Below are 18,033 nucleotides of genomic sequence, written 5' to 3'. Positions count from 1 at the left end.
ACAGGCTAATCGTACAGATCATACAGATGCGATGGAGAGAATTGGTACTTGTTGAGAAATGGTCGCTGACCAGTAAGGGCCTGTAGAGTACCTAATCATTGTTTATATTCAGTCTGGATCATGGGCCGTAAAACTCAAACAAACAAACAAACATATATCTATATTTAGCTATGATATATATCATATTGTAATCTATATTATGTGTGTATAGTTTACATGTGCATAAATCTCAGTCATTTCAAGGCTTTAATATGATCGATTAGATTACACCAATAATTCTTATCATGTAATTATGCATATCAAATTATGCGTATCTTATACATTTCACATCAAGTCTGTATCATCATCCATATATATAAGACTGGATTATTTAGGGTAATGTTTATTACATAAAGGCTTAGGCCTGTAGTTGCTAGTTTTCTCTTATTTCCAGTTAAAGCCAATGGAATTGATCGAAGAGCAAGAACGAAAGCTTATATTACATAGGTAACTGTTTCATATTTATATTTTCAGTGTCAAAGGTCCACATTTCACTTGTGGTGACAGAATTGCCGCCGTCATAGAAACTAAGAGTGAAGGAACGAGGAAGAAGCTGGCACAGTGTGGAGTACGCTGGAGCATTATTACAGTGCACAGGCAAAGTAACTCTGGCACAGGATGCTTAGTACTTTTCCTGGCAATTCCGCTGCGACAAGTAGAGCGATGGCCACCCAACTATTAATTGTGTAAGCCTCTGGATATATACACATACACACACAGTATATAAATAAACACTTGCTGAAAGAATAAATGCTAAAAAGATCACTGCATCTGTATCAGGGTATTTGTCATATTCACCAATGCATCTCAAGGGATGAAAAGCATTTGCAAGTTTACAGTGACAGATTCATGTGCCATGAGTACAGAAAGAATAAATGTATGGATGACATTTTGTGAGATTAATTTCGTCCACAACTTACATTTTGGTTTCCTTTTAAACCTAGCGTCCCATTTGTTACATTTTTAGCCCACCATCATCATTCAAATTGCCTTTCGTCCGGGGATCCGTGGTCCGTCGTCCTTTCGTCCGTCCGTTAACAATTCTTGTACTGCTATTTCTCAGAAAGGACTGAAGGGATCTGTCTCAAATTTCATATGTATGTTTCTCTAGGGCCCTCGTTGTGCATAATGCATTTTGGAAATGATCGGTCAACATGATGGCTGCCAGGCAACCATCTTGGATTTTGATTGTGAAAGTTTGTTACCGCTATTTCTCAGAAAGTACTGAAGGGATATGTCTCTAAATTTACATGTAGGTTCCCCTATGGCCCTAGATGTGCATATTACATTTTGGGAACGATCAGTTACAAAGATGGCCAACTGGCCGCCATCTTGGATTTTGGTAGTTAAAGTTTTGTTACTGCTATTTCTCAGAAAGTACTGAAGGAATCTGTCTCAAATTTTCTTATGTTGGTTCTCCAAGGGCCCTAGTTGCATTGTGAATATTGCATTTTTGGACCTATATGTGAACAAGATGTCCGACAGACCGCCATCTTGAATTTCGGTAGTTGAAGTTTGCTACCACTATTTCTCAGAAAGCACTGAAGGGATCTGTCTAAAATTTCATGTACAGGTTCCCCTAAGGCCCTAGTTGTGCATATTGCATTTTGGGACTGATCGATGAACAAGATGGCCGATAGGCCGTCATCTTGAACTTTGATAATTGAAGTATGTGACCGCTATTTCTTAAAAGTACTGAAGGGATCTGTCTCAAATTTCACATTGTTACCAATATGAAAGTGGTTAATTAATAAACCTATAGATATACATTTTGGAATATTCACAGTATTAATTGAAATTAGGTCAATAAAAAATGTACAACATTAGGTTTGGTCACACAGTAAAACATGTAATGAACACACTTATAGCAAATTCATTGTTGTCTGTAATAGAATAGCGAACTATGCTTATAATTACAACAGAAATATTTAATTGGTCCATAGAAGTTCCTTATATCCGTGATTTACTGAATTTTGCTTTGTAGAACCTTGTAATTATTATAACAGAGTTAGCCTTACTAAATTGTCCATTTATTTTTATTTAATCAAACTTAAAATCTATGTGTTGGAGGCAGTTCTATTTCTTCGAATTCTCCTTTATATATGGATTGAACATGAGCACTTGTTTTTAATTCTTTACTTACAGGACTTACCCACTGTCTGCAATAATATATTTTTTAGACAACAATGTATGCACATGGAGTTCTGGACGATGGATGGATAGTTTCTGGCCTATCTTCGTCACATGAACAAATTAAAGTGAAGGCAGGGTATGTTAAATTTTATATATAATTTATTTTAACATGACTGAAGGGCACATCAGTTGTTTCATTGTTCATCTATGTACACATACCAATACAGGTTCTTTCTTAAGTACCCAAGGCTAGTAGTAGATTTAGTTATAGTGTACATATATCAAGTTCACAGCCAGACATCATTTGGTTCACATGTTATAAAGGAAAATCATACAGCAAGTCTACAAATTGTGAACATGACATCTTGTAATCAGTTATGTAGATATCATTAAATCATGATCAATATGCTTGTTTAGTACAAAATTAATATATGTGCATATATATATACACATAAAATAATTGGAAATCTATACAAAATGTATTGGAAATTGCCCAATTGATTGTCAGACAGTGCTCCACTAGGGCACATAGGCACCATTTTGTATCTGACAAAAAGGTATATTAAGCCGGTTACTATTTCGTTCTAGTAGTGTAGCAGACCACCGTTAAGCTCAGGGTTTGATCCCAACTGGCATTGTTACATGGGGTGCTGTAGAACACTCAAATTGGATGTAAGAAGAGAGAGATAACCTGGATTGGTGTGTGTTTTAGGGTGAACACATTTCAAAGGGGAAATTGTTAAGTAGTATAACACGTTTTAAATGTAAATAGGCATGTAGAGATACAGGTTAGAGTTGCTTTTTAGCTTTTCACTAGGAGGAAATTTCCTTTAGCTCAGTCAGTAGAGAAACAACCAGTACGCATGGCGGAGGTCACAGGTTTGATTCCTGCTGAGGCACACTATGCTCTATAGGCCTAAGCTAGTTACTGGTCTGAAGCTACTGACTCTAGGGGAGGACCTTCTTAATGCAAATTAAAGTTAAAATATGTCCATATCACTGTGTACAGCATTTACAAATATACAGAACAGTGTTTAGTCAGATAAGTGAAGTTCATTACCATATATTTACATTTTCACTGCAGTCCCACTATGTAACCTTACCAAACGCAGTTGGCAGTCATATATAGACAATGAACTTCAAGCGCTAATCATGACGTCATTATCATTGTGACGTCACAATTGCCGTGCCAGCGATCATGGAAGGCGGCAGTTCAAATCGCTGTTCCATCCATGACAATAACCAATGATTATTTCATTAAAGATGCAAAATTCCTTGGGATTTCATCATAAATTGTAACCAAATGTAATATAAGCATTTAACGTCTTTCAGTTTGCGTTCATAGCCAATATGAATGGAAACTGGCCAAAGGCAAATTCAACATGAAGCGCTAGATGTTCAATGCTTAAGTGACTTTTAGCTCATTCACCACTGAAGACACATTTGAATGCTTTGAATTCAAAATCTGAAACAGTTCGTGAACTTTCAGGATTGAATGAGTATCGGACTGTATTCAGTTGGCTATTATGGGAGTATGAATGGCAAGAGATTTTGCATCTATAATGAATAAATATTTCTCCCATGCATAAATCACAAGGATATCCCATGGTTGATTGGAAGAAGATAACTAGACAATTACGTGACGTCATCAAAGCATGCGATGTGCATTGTCGATGTCATATATTTTGATACCTAAACGACATTCTTGTTAAAATGGCGTAATGAAAAAGCTAGAAAGCCATGAAAATTTCATATTTTATCTACTTAGTATGGGAGAAAAAGAATCAAACATGGATCTGTCAAGTGGTCAAAGATATTGCAACCCTTGCAATTGGTAGGCCTGAGTCGACAATCACTTTTGTTTGTGGTCATCCGTTGTCCGTTGTGTGTCTGTAAACAATTTACAGTTTCGACTTCTCCTCCAAAGGTACTGAGGCAAAATCACTAAACTTCACTAAAACCTTCTATAAAGAAAAAGCCAATCAATATTTTGAATTACTGTAGTTGGTTCAAACCCCCATGGAGCTGTGAGATGGGCCAAAGGGGATAAAATTGAATAAATTTTCAAAACTCTTCTTATGAACTCACAGATATGATGAAATTCAATACTGTTTAAAAATTGACTGGTCTAATTAAGCTAAGGTCCTTTACAAACAAGAGGCCCAAGGGCCTTAACGGTCATCTGACTATCTTGGCAATAGCTGTATAGGAAAATAATTAGATATGGTTTCATGGTAGCCATCTCCAATCTGGGATCAACCAGAGATATAACAACACTTTGACAAGATCATATCAGTCGCATTTCATGTTTCAAGTTTCAGTTAAATTGCACTGGTAGAACTTGAGAAGAAGTTCAAATGTGTTTTCAAGATGGCATCTGTGGCAGCCATCTTGGATCATCTGTGGCAGCCATCTTGGATTTTGGATCAACATAAAATATAACAACACTTGGTCGGGACCATGTCAGGATCATTTCATGCAGGTTTCAGCTTAATCACACTGCTAGAACTTGAAAAGAAGTTCAAAATTCAAGATTTTGGAATATTTGACTCTCGTAACCTTGAAAGTAGGTCAAGGTTATTCATTTCCACAACTTTGATAGCCCTTTATCTCAGCATTGACTAAATATGAATACCCTGGACCTTTTGGCTAATTAAAAGGTGTAGTTAAAAGATTTTAGCTTAATTGACCCCTGTGACCTTGAAAGAAGGTCAGGGTCATTCATTTTTATAACTATGGTAACCCTTCATCCCAGCATGCCACCAGCAAAATATGAGTACCCTGGACTTTTGGGTTAGTTAACAAAAATCGTTCAAAGATTTTAGCCTATTTGACCCCTGTGACCTTCAAAGTAGGTCAAGGTCATTCATTTTCACAACTTTGGTAGCCCTTCATCCCAGCATGTTATAGGCCAAATATGAGTACCCTGGATCTTTCGGTTAGTTAAAAGAAGTCGTTCAAAGATTTTAGCCTGTTTGACCCTCGGTAACCTTGACAATATTTCAAGGTCATTAAGTTTCACAACTTTTGTAGCCCTTCATCCCAGCATGCTACAGTCCAAATATGAGTACCCTGGACCTTTTGGTTAGTTAAAAGAAGTCGTTCAAAGATTTTAGCCTATTTGACCCCCCGTGACCTTGACAATACGTCAAGGTCATTAATTTTCACAAATTTTGTAGCCCTTCATCCCAGCATGCTACTGGCTAAATATGAGTACCCTGGACCTTTTGGTTGGTTAGAAGAAGTCGTTCAAAGATTTCAGCCTATTTGACCCCTTTGACCTTGAAAGTAGGTCAAGGTCATTTATTTTCACAACTTTGGTAGCCCTTCATACCAGCATGCTACAGGCCAAATATGAGTACCCTGGACCTTTCGGTTAGTTAGAAGAATACGTTAAAAGATTTTAGCCTATTTGACCCCCGGTGACCTTGACAATAGGTCAAGGTCATTTATTTTCACAACTTTGGTAGCCCTTTATCCCAGCATGCTACAGGCCAAATATGAGTACCCTGGACCTTTCAGTTAGTTAGAAGAAGTTGTTCAAAGATTTTAGCCTATTTGACCCCTGGTGACCTTGACAGTACGTCAAGGTCACTAATTTTCACAACTTTTGTAGCCCTTCATCCCAGCATGCTACAGGCCAAATATGAGCACCCTGGACCTTTCGGTTAGTTAGAAGAAGTCGTTCAAAAATTTTAGCCTATTTGACCCCTGGTGACCTTGACAGTACGTCAAGGTCACTAATTTTCACAACTTTTGTAGCCCTTCATCCCAGCATGCTACAGGCCAAATATGAGTACCCTGGACCTTTTGGTTAGTTAGAAGAAGTCGTTCAAAGGTTTTAGCCTATTTGACCCCTGTGACCTTGAAAGCAGGCCAAGGTCATTTATTTTCACAACTTTGATAGCCCTTTATCCAAGTATGCTACAGGCCAAATATGAGTACTGTGGGCCTTACGGTTATTGAGAAGAAGTTGTTTGAATGAAAAGTTTACGCACGGCGCACGGCGCTCGGCGCATGGCGGACGACGACGGACGGTGCATGATGACTATAGGTCATCCTGACCCTTTGGGTCAGATGACCTAAAAATGTGGATTTTATGGTCCTGGGATCTCTCATATTTTATTCTCTGTGGATATTATTTATTATAATAGGGAAAGCATATCAATATGCATGATTTGTTCAAATTCCATAGGAAATATGTCGAACATGGTAAAATGAAATTTAACATATAGTCAAACTGGACCAAAATAACCCCAGGGGATTAATGGGCGAACAAACAAGAGGCCCAGAGGGCCTGTATCGCTCACCTGGTTTGTAATGCCAAGTAATGTTCTGAACACAGGTTCATTGTTTCTTTTCTGAAGGAATTTATTAACCTCTAAATCCCCTATTGGGCCCCACCCCTCCTGCCCCCAGAGGGTCAGAGCCAAAATTTATACAAGTTCTGTTCCCCTTCCCCCAAGGATGTTTGTGGCCAAATTTGGTTACAATCTATGCAGAACTCTATGACTAGTAGCTATTTAAAGGATTTACCTCTATTTCCCCTATTGGGCCCCGCCCCTCCTGCCCCCGGGGGGTCAGAGCCAAAATTTATACAAGTTCTGTTCCCCTTCCCCCAAGGATGTTTGTGGCCAAATTTGGTTACAATCCATGCAGAACTCTAGGACAAGTAGCGACTTAAAGGATTTACCTCTATTTCCCCTATTGGGCCCCGCCCCTCCTGCCCCTGGGGAACCAGAGCCAAAATTTATACAAGTTCTGTTCCCCTTCCCCCAAGGATGTTTGTGGCCAAATTTGGTTACAATCCATGCAGAACTCTAGGACAAGTAGCGATTTATAGGATTTATCTCTATTTCCCCTATTGGGCCCCGCCCCTCCTGCCCCCGGGGGTTAGAGCCAAAATCTATACAAGTTCTGTTCCCCTTCCCCCAAGGATGTTTGTGGCCAAATTTGGTTACATTCCATTCAGAACTCTATGACTATTAGTGATTTAAAGGATTTACCTCTATTACCCCTATTGGACCCTGCCCCTCCTGCCCCCGGGGGACCAGAGCCAAAATTTATACAAGTTCTGTTCCCCTTCCCCCAAGGAAGTTTGTGGCCAAATTTGGTTACATTCCATGTAGAACTCTAGGACAAGTAGCGATTTAAAGGATTTACCTCTATTTCCCCTATTGGGCCCCGCCCCTCCTGCCCCCGGGGGACCAGAGCCAAAATTTATACAAGTTCTGTTCCCCTTCCCCCATGGATGTTTGTGGCCAAATTTGGTTACAATCCATGCAGAACTCTAGGACAAGTAGCGATTTATAGGATTTACCTCTATTTCCCCTATTGGGCCCCGCCCCTCCTGCCCCCGGGGGTCAGAGCCAAAATTTATACAAGTTCTGTTACAATCCATGCAGAACTCTAGGACAAGTAGCGATTTAAAGGAAATGTTGACGGACAGACGGACGCCGACGGACGACGGACGCCGCGCCATGACATAAGCTCACCAGCCCTTCGGGCCAGGTGAGCTAAAAATGACAAAATGACTTAAATAACAAGAATCACCTCAACTCACAGATGTGATGGAAAGTACTCTTCATAGTGTGAGAAGTCAAGTTAATGCAACCAGTTATAGTGGTTCTCTAGATAATAAAATTTTTCATTTTTCTCTTTATTATTTTACAAAACGTTATTGCGCTCATATTAGTCTTCAATGACATCAAATGAGGCTGATTGGTGCATGGAGCCAAATAGTCTAAGCATATCTATGTGACTTTCTGTATCAAACCTGATTTGAATGTTAAGGCCCATGGTTCTCTTTTTATTTTGTGACTAATATGAAAAGGGTTATTTATAATTTTGAGTTTGACAATGCAATTCAAAAACCTTATTGCACAATGTGTATTTTTTCCTTGTTATTTCAGTCAGCCTCTTTGAAGACAACGAGGAAGTCTCCCAGATACCCATATTATATCACATGTCAACACTGCTGATATTTCTAAACTTTTTGCTTGGATCTCCAGAAATGACAAACCAGACTCTTTGAGGGATCTGAAGAACAGCTTTTAAGAAATTATGTGATCAGGTAATAAAGTCTAATCATTATTTTCACATTTGGGATAAGTAACTTCCCACATCACCCATATTCTGCATATTGCATTTTGGAACCAGAAAGTCAACAAGAGGCAGCCAACTTAGAAATTTGTTATTGCTACTTCTCAGAAAGTATTGAAAGGATCTGTCTCAAATTTCATATGTAGGCTTCCTTTGGGGCCCTACTTGTGTATATTGCATTTTGGCACAGATTAGTCAACAAGATGGCTGATAAGGAGTCATTTTGGATTACAATATTTTAAGAAGGTTTCCGCTATTTGTCTGAAAGTACTAAAGTTTCAAATTTCATGTGTAGTATCCTAGATGTGCATATTGCGTTTTGGACTGATCTTTCTACAAGATGTCCAACAGTAGCTATCATGGATTTTGAAAATTGAAGTTTGTTGTTAATATTTCTGGAAAAATTACTGAAAGTTTCTCTCTGAAATTTCATATATTGATTCTCTTGGTCCCTAGAGTTCTTCCAATACAGGGGTTTCAAGATCCCAAAATGAGGTGGGTAAAGTACAATTTACCATCGATTAGTCCTATCTTCTGGTGATTATGACGTCACGAAACTCACATCAAATGATATCGTAATAATCACCTGATGTTGGGATTAATCGACGGTAAATTGTACTTTACCAATGTGAGGAGAAAGAGTGGGGCCCTTTGGGAAATTAGAGGTAAATCTTTGAATTCCTTCAGAAAAGAAACAATGATCCTGTATTCAGAACATTACTTGACCTTAGAAATTAAACCAGGTGAGTGATACAGACACTTTGGGCCTCTTGTTTGTCTATGACTTCATAAGCCCAAAAGGTACGTATACTGAGAATAATCCTTAAGTACCTGGAAGCTGTTAAAGATACAAAAACAACAAGCAAACATACTAATATATACAAAAGGAGAATTAAAGATTCTTCACCTCCAACGCATGGTAATTTTAATTTCTCAAAAACAGGATCAGATTCATTAGTATATATTATCTTTCAGTAACACAAGTTACTTACTTTACACTTTTACCATCATTGAAATGTTTGAGCTTTATATTATTTCAGAATAAAAAAAAATTGCAATATAGAGGTTCCCCAACACGTGACTGTTGTTTATCAAACTCGAGTAAGTTAATTTTAAAATTTTGAAAAGAAAGAAGCTTTAGCGAGTGTCTTTTACAAATTTGAAAATTGACTAACGAGAGTTTAGATAAACATGATAAACAACAGTCACCTGTTGGGGAACATATTTATCCCATAACTTTAACTCCATATTTATACCGTGTTGACCATTTTCTCGTCTTCATTCAGGGAACTTGCCACCATACAATGTATAATGATAACTTCCCTATTCATTGAATAATGTTCCTTTGGACCAATCAGAAGACGGCCTTTCCATTACTGCAGATACTGTAAGGCAGTCATGGGAAGATGTAGGCCACCATAGAATCACAAATTTTTAGGACCTCACATTGTTGATATTTCCTATTTTGTTGAAAATTGATACATAGGGACTAAGGGAATGCTGAACAACATGCCTTTCTGGGGGGGGTGGGGGTGGGGGGGTGTATCTGTAATGGTTCTCGTTATAATCAATACTTTATTATTATTTTTAGCTCACCTGGCCCGAAGGGCCGGTGAGCTTATGTCATGGCGCGGCGTCCGTCGTCCGTCCGTCCGTCCGTCCGTCCGTCCGTCCGTCCGTCGTCCGTCCGTCAACATTTCCTTTAAATCGCTACTAGTCATAGAGTTCTGCATGGATTGTAACCAAATTTGGCCACAAACATCCTTGGGGGAAGGGGAACAGAACTTGTATAAAGTTTGGCTCTGACCCCCCGGGAGCAGGAGGGGCGGGGCCCAATAGGGGAAATAGAGGTTAATCCTATAAATCGCTACTTGTCCTAGAGTTCTGCATGGATTGTAACCAAATTTGGCCACAAACATCCTTGGGGGAAGGGGAACAGAACTTGTATAAAGTTTGGTTCTGACCCCCCGGGGGCAGGAGGGGCGGGGCCCAATAGGGGAAATACAGGTAAATCCTATAAATCGCTACTTGTCCTAGAGTTCTGCATGGATTGTAACCAAATTTGGCCACAAACGTCCTTGGGGGTAGGGGAACACAACTTGTATAAAGTTAGGCTCTGACCCCCGGGGGCATGAGGGGCGGGGGCCCAATAGGGGAAATAGAGGTAAATCCTATAAATCGCTACTTGTCCTAGAGTTCTGCATGGATTGTGACCAAATTTGGCCACAAACATCCTTGGGGAAAGGGGAACAGAACTTCTATAAATGTTGGCTCTGACCCCCCGGGGGCAGGAGGGGAGGGGCCCAATAGGGGAAATAGAGGTAAATCCTATAAATCGCTACTTGTCCTAGAGTTCTGCATGGATTGTAACCAAATTTGGCCACAAACATCCTTGGGGGAAGGGGAACAGAACTTGTATAAATTTTGGCTCTGACCCCCCGGGGGCAGGAGGGGCGGGGCCCAATAGGGGAAATAGAGGTAAATCCTATAAATCGCTACTTGTCCTAGAGTTCTGCATGGATTGTGACCAAATTTGGCCACAAACATCCTTGGGGGAAGGGGAACAGAACTTCTATAAATGTTGGCTCTGACCCCCCGGGGGCAGGAGGGGTGGAGCCCAATAGGGGAAATAGAGGTAAATCCTATAAATCGCTACTTGTCCTAGAGTTCTGCATGGATTGTGACCAAATTTGGCCACAAACATCCATGGGGGAAGGGGAACAGAACTTCTATAAATGTTGGCTCTGACCCCCCGGGGGCAGGATGGGTAGGGCCCAGTAGGTGAATTAGAGGTAAATATTCGAATTCCTTCAGAAAAGAAACAATGAACCTGTATTTAGAACATTACTTGGCATTACAAACCAGGTGAGCGATACAGGCCCTCTGGGCCTCTTGTTTTATGATTTTTTTTATTTTTGAAATCATTTTCATTTTTACAGACAATACAGACAAAGACAATTAATTTAACATCATAAATACAAAAACAAAAGTATTTCATTTGTATCAATTTTACATGACATTCACATTTATACTTTTACACACACAATCACACACCCTTACACATATACCAAAGAGTTTACTGAAATTATTATATACATTCAAAGGTTTCCATACACCCACATTCGTTCAGACATACATGACATTTATAAGAGGTTAAGAAAGATAGGTTAGAGAGGAAAAAGTTGTATAGGAGGATAGAGTCGAGATGTGGAATAGATGTATTTTTTATCTAATGGTAGAGAATTTATCCTTGGTTCTTATTTTTTTTTTCGTAAAAAGAGTTCATATATCAAATTGTATAAACGGTGTCCACTTACTCCAACTTTTTATAAATTTTGCTTTCAAAAAATCATTTTGACCATTTGATATGTGTCTGTGAATATTATAATATTCTTTTTGTCCTGCTAAAGATTAAAGTTACATGTATACATGTTTACATTCAAATCAGCAAGGCTTCTTGGTCCATACCTCGAGCTTTGTTTGCTCAAAATTTTCATGAAATAAAGACTGAACATAGGATGGCTCTTAAATCTTGGCATACCCTTGATAAAGAGGGGAAGCCGTTTATTTTATTAGATTTATATTATAAGGAAATATGATTTTAAATTTCTTGAAAATTTTTAGCGAAGGTGAGCGAAAATAACGCAACAAACATGTAACCTAAACGAAAACAAAGGATGAGGATTACAATATGCATAATACAAAGATATATTAATAAGAATAAAAACAACCATAAATTCACACATAAAGGTTGGAAGGACGGGGTTGGTTGGAGGGATGTTTTAAATTTCTTCTACCTTTTAAAACAGTATGTAAATGCTGACATTTTTAGAAATATTCCCAATTTTGAAAGATGGCGTCTGAAGCTGTATGGATGGGGCTCTATAGTGGGGACTCCCTTTGTCTTACAAGGGCTAAATCAGGGGCTTGACCAATCAGAAGACGTATAAATCTACTATGGGGCTTACAGCGGTCAGTGACCTATGGCCAATCAAATTAGGACTAATTAACATATTTGTAAATGGGAATCAATTATGTGTGAATCTTTATGGTACAAAAATATGTCTATGAATAGACATTTGTTTTTATATTTTTTGCCAATGTGTTTATATTTAAGGTTTTATGAAAACACCTTGTTCTGTAAATGTATTGCTTAATGATTAAAAGTATAAAATTATCGACTGATGCATTAATGTTGTTAGTTTTAAGACCAAGAAGAAAAGATTGTTTGTTAATTTAAAAAGGAATATAAAGAGCATCTAAAAGAGTTTCAAAGTTTTGCAATAGATTTTGTACTTCTCGATATTCCCACATTAAATTAATCATTGTTTCTCTCTCTGAATTACAGAAAGTACACATAGGGCTAGCTACTATGCTATACTTAAATAATTTGAATTGGTTGTCAGAATATAATGAGAAATACGAAACTGAAGCCATTGATGTTTAGTGTTTTTTGTTACTTTAAAAGGAATGTTATAAATATGCTTCCACTCTTCTTCATCTAATAAAAATTCTTCTTGCCATTTCAGCTTACCTGTAGGTTCAGTTTCTGACTTATTAAGAATAGCATATAGAAATTTTGAATTTTTCATATTTGAAAAGAAAATCCGTATATTTAGGGGAACATATGAACGTATAAGTGGTAATAGGTTTTGCGGCTGAGGGTTAGGCAGACGTTTACGAACAGCAGATATTAGTCCTTGAAATTGAAGGAAGTTGGTGTGTAAATTATCATATTTTTGTAAAAATTCTTCAAAAGAGTAAAAATTTATGTTTATTTGATATTTCAGAAGATCAGCAATTGTGTGAACTCCTAATCTATACCAAGCCCTGTAGAAAACAGGTTTACCATCAACAATTATATTTTTGTTATCCCAGATACTTTCTGTTAAGAAGGATTTATTTTGTAAATCTTTAACTTCTTTGGAACTGTTCAATTTATACCAGGCTTTAAAAGTATCTTTCCAAAAATCATTTGTACAAAGGTTAACACATTTTAAAATATATTCACCACCAACATTTAATAGTAAATCAAAATCAATGTGTTCCTTTAAAATAGATTTCCATTTCCCTTCCCAGGTGAATAATCTCCTGATCCAACCTAATTTAAGGGAATTAATAAAAGCATTTAAATTTACCATTTTCAAGCCACCATTAAAATATTCTTGAACGATATTGGCTCTTTTAACTTTGTCTGTTTTACTATCCCATAAAAATTCAAATAAAATTGTATTTATTTCTTTTATAACCTTTTCACTTGGGTTGGGAAGAGATATGAATAAGTGGTTAAATTGAGAAACCATTAGTGATTTTATGATATGGACTTTACCAATAGGAGTCAGTTTCCTTTTTTCCAGGTGCTGATCAGACTTTTCAGTTTAACAATTTTTTTGTCAAAATTTAGTTTTGGTATATTATCCAGATTTATATCAAAGTCAATACCAAGTAGCGTAAATTTAGTTTTTCCCCAATTAAAATTGAATTCCGGAAGCATCCTTTCGTTACTGTATTTCATACTACCAATCCAAATTATTTCAGTTTTGTCTACATTCATTTTTAGACCAGATATTTTTTTAAAAGAAGTTAGTTCTGTTAGAGTCTCATCTTATTATATAAATTAATTTATTTTCCAGGACGCTTTGACATGAAATGAACCATGTGTGACAGAAGAATGCAATGAACCATGTGTGACACAAGACTTTGCAGGAAATACTGAAAACATACACAGCTCCTGTAAAAAAGCATTTGAAAACTGGCATTATTGGCCTGACATCCAGTAACTTAACCGATGTGATGTTTTTACTTGTCACTATTGCATATAACCAAACTGTGCCATGCAGGAAATAACATTATCAGAAAATAGACTGATACAATTATGTTATGTTAGTTGTAGCACGTTTTTCGACAACAAAATAAGTACCGTGAAATTATGTGTCAAAATCCTATTGTTATATTAGTAGTAGAGTTATTTGTACATAACATTTGTATATGTCAAAGAGTGTTGTTAGTGAAAATCTACAGAATCCAGAAACCAATTAAAATTCCTTCCTTCTGTAATTAATCATTACCAAGTCAAATGAAGCTATATAGTTAAAATGATATACTGGATTCATGTACAAGGTTCCAACGTTTTAGTATTAAAGGGACAAATCAGTTTAAGAGAACATTAAAATTTGCACATATATATAGGAAATATATGGTTTTTCTGTGATATGCCAAAAAAGACCATGGTAGTGAAATGTGTGTGAAGTGACACGTTACTTACAGTAGTATGTTTACTTTACTAGGTGTATGCTCCTGTCCAAAAACCAATTTCATCAACACTTCTGTGGTTATGTATTGCATTTGTTTAACATTTGTGACTTTGGCTCGGGTGTGAGTACAGCGTACATATTGTACATTTCAGTCTTCAAATGACAAAAAATAATTGGAAATGATATCATTGGCGCACATCAAACCCCCAACGTTGGTAATATAGACCAATTGCCTTTAAATATCCACTACACAACTGTTTTCTTTTGTCGGGGATTCCTTCTCTGTATTATGATTGGTCGATATATTTAGACATAATATGCTGTAATGAAAAATCACAGAACAAAGGAATGTTAATTGGTGTAAGGATTCAGTAGATTTGCAAACAGAACGTTTTTGACATGTACACATTTTTTGTACAAATGGTGTTTTCATTACATGATTATGAGATTTTATAGAATTAATTGATTAAGCCTTAAAAACGATAGTTAAAAATATTTCAGGGTTTTAACCAGTGCAAAAACTGTAAAAGGTAACAACACCAGACTTTTTTTTTACTAAACTTGTATATACATATACATGTATGTATGTTTTTCCATCCTATTACAATAAAGCATAAACTTTTTTCCAATTTAATTTACTTACGGATTAAAGTATCTTTCTGGTGGTTTTATCGAAGGATAAAGTTGAGTAGGGTACCAATATTTGGTATGGACCGTGGAGCAAGTATGCATTGCTTCGAGTTTAAAGGTCTTTTCATGTAACAATTGCTGAAATGAAATGTCTCTATTAAGGTCATATCACCTATTTAAACTAGTGATATTTGTATTCCTTTCATACTATATATCTTGAACATAACTAAGAAGATAAAATGTGTGTATGCATCTTTGCCACTTAATATGTATTACTGTTGACTTGTAAATTTTGGTTTTTTAGCTCGCGAATTTTGGCAAAATATGCGAAAAAATGTACATTTCATTTAAAAAAAAAAAGGTTAGGAATATATTGCTGCCACCAAATTAGTATGTCATAGGTACAAGGAGCATTTGTTTTACTGTATTCGACTTTACAAAAGCCTAGATATTGAGTTCATTTTGACATTGTCATGCACATGACAGTTGTGTATATATCTTGCAAACTTGAAGAGGCTGTGCCCAATAGGGGAAATTCTATTAAAGCCACACTATACTTAACTATCAACAAAAATTCAAGTTAGTATTTGTAGATGTATTTGAAATTATAATATATCAAAGAATATTTATAATGATTTCTTAATAGCTTTGGTACGGCAGTTGTTAAATGTCGATACTTGTAAACATGCCTTCGTTTTAAACTGGTCGCCATAGAAGTTACGATTATTGCCGAACGGAAATCAGAGTTCTCGGAAGAGTTTAGACAGACGTTACGTAGTTACGATAGTCACATGACGTCCTCGGCAACGACGTTACAGTGTCTGCTAACTTCAGTCTGTTTTACTAAATGGGACCCACCTAGCAATATTCAATATTAAGTTGATTGTCATCATGTTTTGTCCGTCGTCGTGCGTCATGCGTAAGACTATTTATACAAAAGCCTACTCTTCCTTAACACTTGAGTGGATTACATCCATATTTGGTGTGAAACATCATTGGGGAAGGACAATCATATTTTATATAAATGAGATAGGTCCGACCCCTAGGGGCAGGCCCCAAAATGTTTTTTTTTTTAAATTTAAGCTTTACAGTGAAATGCGTTCAAGCGTCCGGAATGGGCTTTCCGATCGTTCAAACCACAAATCACGTGAATAGTTTCAACCAGTCGTAAGCACGTTTATCGGCTCGGTAATAGTGTCAGTCAAACTGTGGGCGGAGTTTATTAGCAGCGACAATCTAACTGGGGGCGGGACTTACCTGGTTACACATTCAAAAAGCATCCTGTGTGCCGGTAAAACCCCCGTATGTCCGTCTCGCTCACTTCTTCGATGGCTTTTACTATAGCAAGTTTTAAGTTTATTCCAGCTAGGTCCTGAAACCTCTCTTGAGTAAAAATGTTTTTTATTTTAGCAAAGCAGTTTTCCACAGGATTGAAATTTGGCGAGTATACTGGGAGAAATGTGTATTGGACTCCCTGCATACTAAAATATTGACGCAACACTCTCTCTGCATGGTTATGATGTATACTACAATTGTCAACTATCACGACGTCTCCTGGTTTAAATAGTGGACATCCCATATTATCTTGGCACGCGCTTGCTTCACCCCAGAAATTCAAATATGTGTTCATATTTGAAGCACCATTTACAAAATTAAAATACAATACACCATTTAATCCAACAAGTAAATTAAGAGTGAGGTTTGTACCCGGACGATATTTCCCTATTTCTACACACGCCTGTCCTTTCTTGGAATGACCATACGCTGGATTTGTTGTTGTTAGTTTGAATCCACTCTCGTCCATGAATTTTATTTGATCAGCTCGTTTAGTTTGACAAAAGTCAATAAAAGCCTGAGTGTACTGCATATTATATTGTGTAAATCGGTCACACGATGGGCGGTTTATACGTTTGTACGTTAAATCCAATTCTCGCGACATTGCCCTGTATATCGTGCTGTTATGAACATTTCCCGACACAGGAGAATATTTACACAAATTCCTTTTAATCTTATTTCCTGTAACTGAAGGTGTATTGCGTTTTAAAAAACTTACAAGTTGAACGTCCGCTCCATTAAGTTTTGGATTCCCAGCTTTATGTCGAGCAGTCTCAGACATGCTTCCTTCAGATATATATTTTTTTCCAAAATGTCCGAACGCTTTTTTCGTCAACCCTGAACGTGTTCACCACTTTCACGTAGATTCCACGAGGAACATTTCCAGACTGACTATTGCCACCAAGTTCAATTATTTCTTGAATAATAAGGCTGCGGAGATCTTGGCTAATTCCTGTTCCATTATGATATTCTCTACCGTATTTGTTTTTTCGTGTTGCCATCATGAATTGTAGACTTAATTAATCCTCACTGATAAAAACGCGCCAAATGTGTACAATTATATAGAGGGCCCCTGACTGATAAGGGGTGGAGTTTTTAAGCTTATATATAATTAGCAAAATGATATGAAACTATACATTAAATACAATATATGTTTGGAGCTTGTGTGTATTTTGAATGTTTTAAATTGCAATGTATCTACCAATTATATAATTAATATAACAGTTATGACGCGAAGCTTAAAATATGATTTGACCCTTACCTGGCCCCAAATCATATCAACATTGAACATCTTTAGTATTTCTATTCCGCGAACCAATCAGAAGGCACCCGTTACATGTACCCCGCCAAACCTATATCTACCCGCCAAATCAACCACATCTGCATTGGTCTCATACATGTATCTACCCACAAAATACTAGCAACATGGAAACACTGCAAATTCAAATCGAGTATGGAGTCGGCAAAGTTAGAAAATTTAACATTCCGGACCAGGTATGTACATTTGAAGAACTGAAATGCAATTTGCAAGGTCGAATCG

The 18,033-nt window shown here is 37.1% G+C and overlaps 1 long non-coding RNA gene and 1 pseudogene across 2 annotated transcripts; one reads left to right on the top strand and one right to left on the bottom strand.

Annotated features, from left to right (window-relative positions):
* The first annotated feature begins 404 nt into the window (after positions 1 to 404).
* LOC138311768 (uncharacterized) lies at positions 405 to 15,668 on the top strand. 2 transcript variants are annotated; one of them, XR_011206739.1, is made up of 3 exons: positions 405 to 725; positions 8,085 to 8,245; positions 13,908 to 15,668. It is a non-coding gene; the product is annotated as an uncharacterized lncRNA (long non-coding RNA). The 2 variants fall into 2 exon arrangements; XR_011206738.1 differs by lacking the exon at positions 405 to 725 and adding an exon at positions 2,213 to 2,308.
* Positions 15,669 to 16,348: 680 nt separating this feature from the next.
* On the bottom strand, positions 16,349 to 17,494 carry LOC138311767 (uncharacterized; annotated as a pseudogene).
* Between the last annotated feature and the right edge of the window lie 539 nt (positions 17,495 to 18,033).

This window comes from Argopecten irradians, unplaced genomic scaffold, assembly GCF_041381155.1.
Source record: "Argopecten irradians isolate NY unplaced genomic scaffold, Ai_NY scaffold_0106, whole genome shotgun sequence".
NCBI lineage: Eukaryota > Metazoa > Mollusca > Bivalvia > Pectinida > Pectinidae > Argopecten > Argopecten irradians.
The sequence above is the reverse complement of the archived record's forward strand: the minus strand, read 5'-3'. Positions and strand labels throughout refer to the sequence as shown.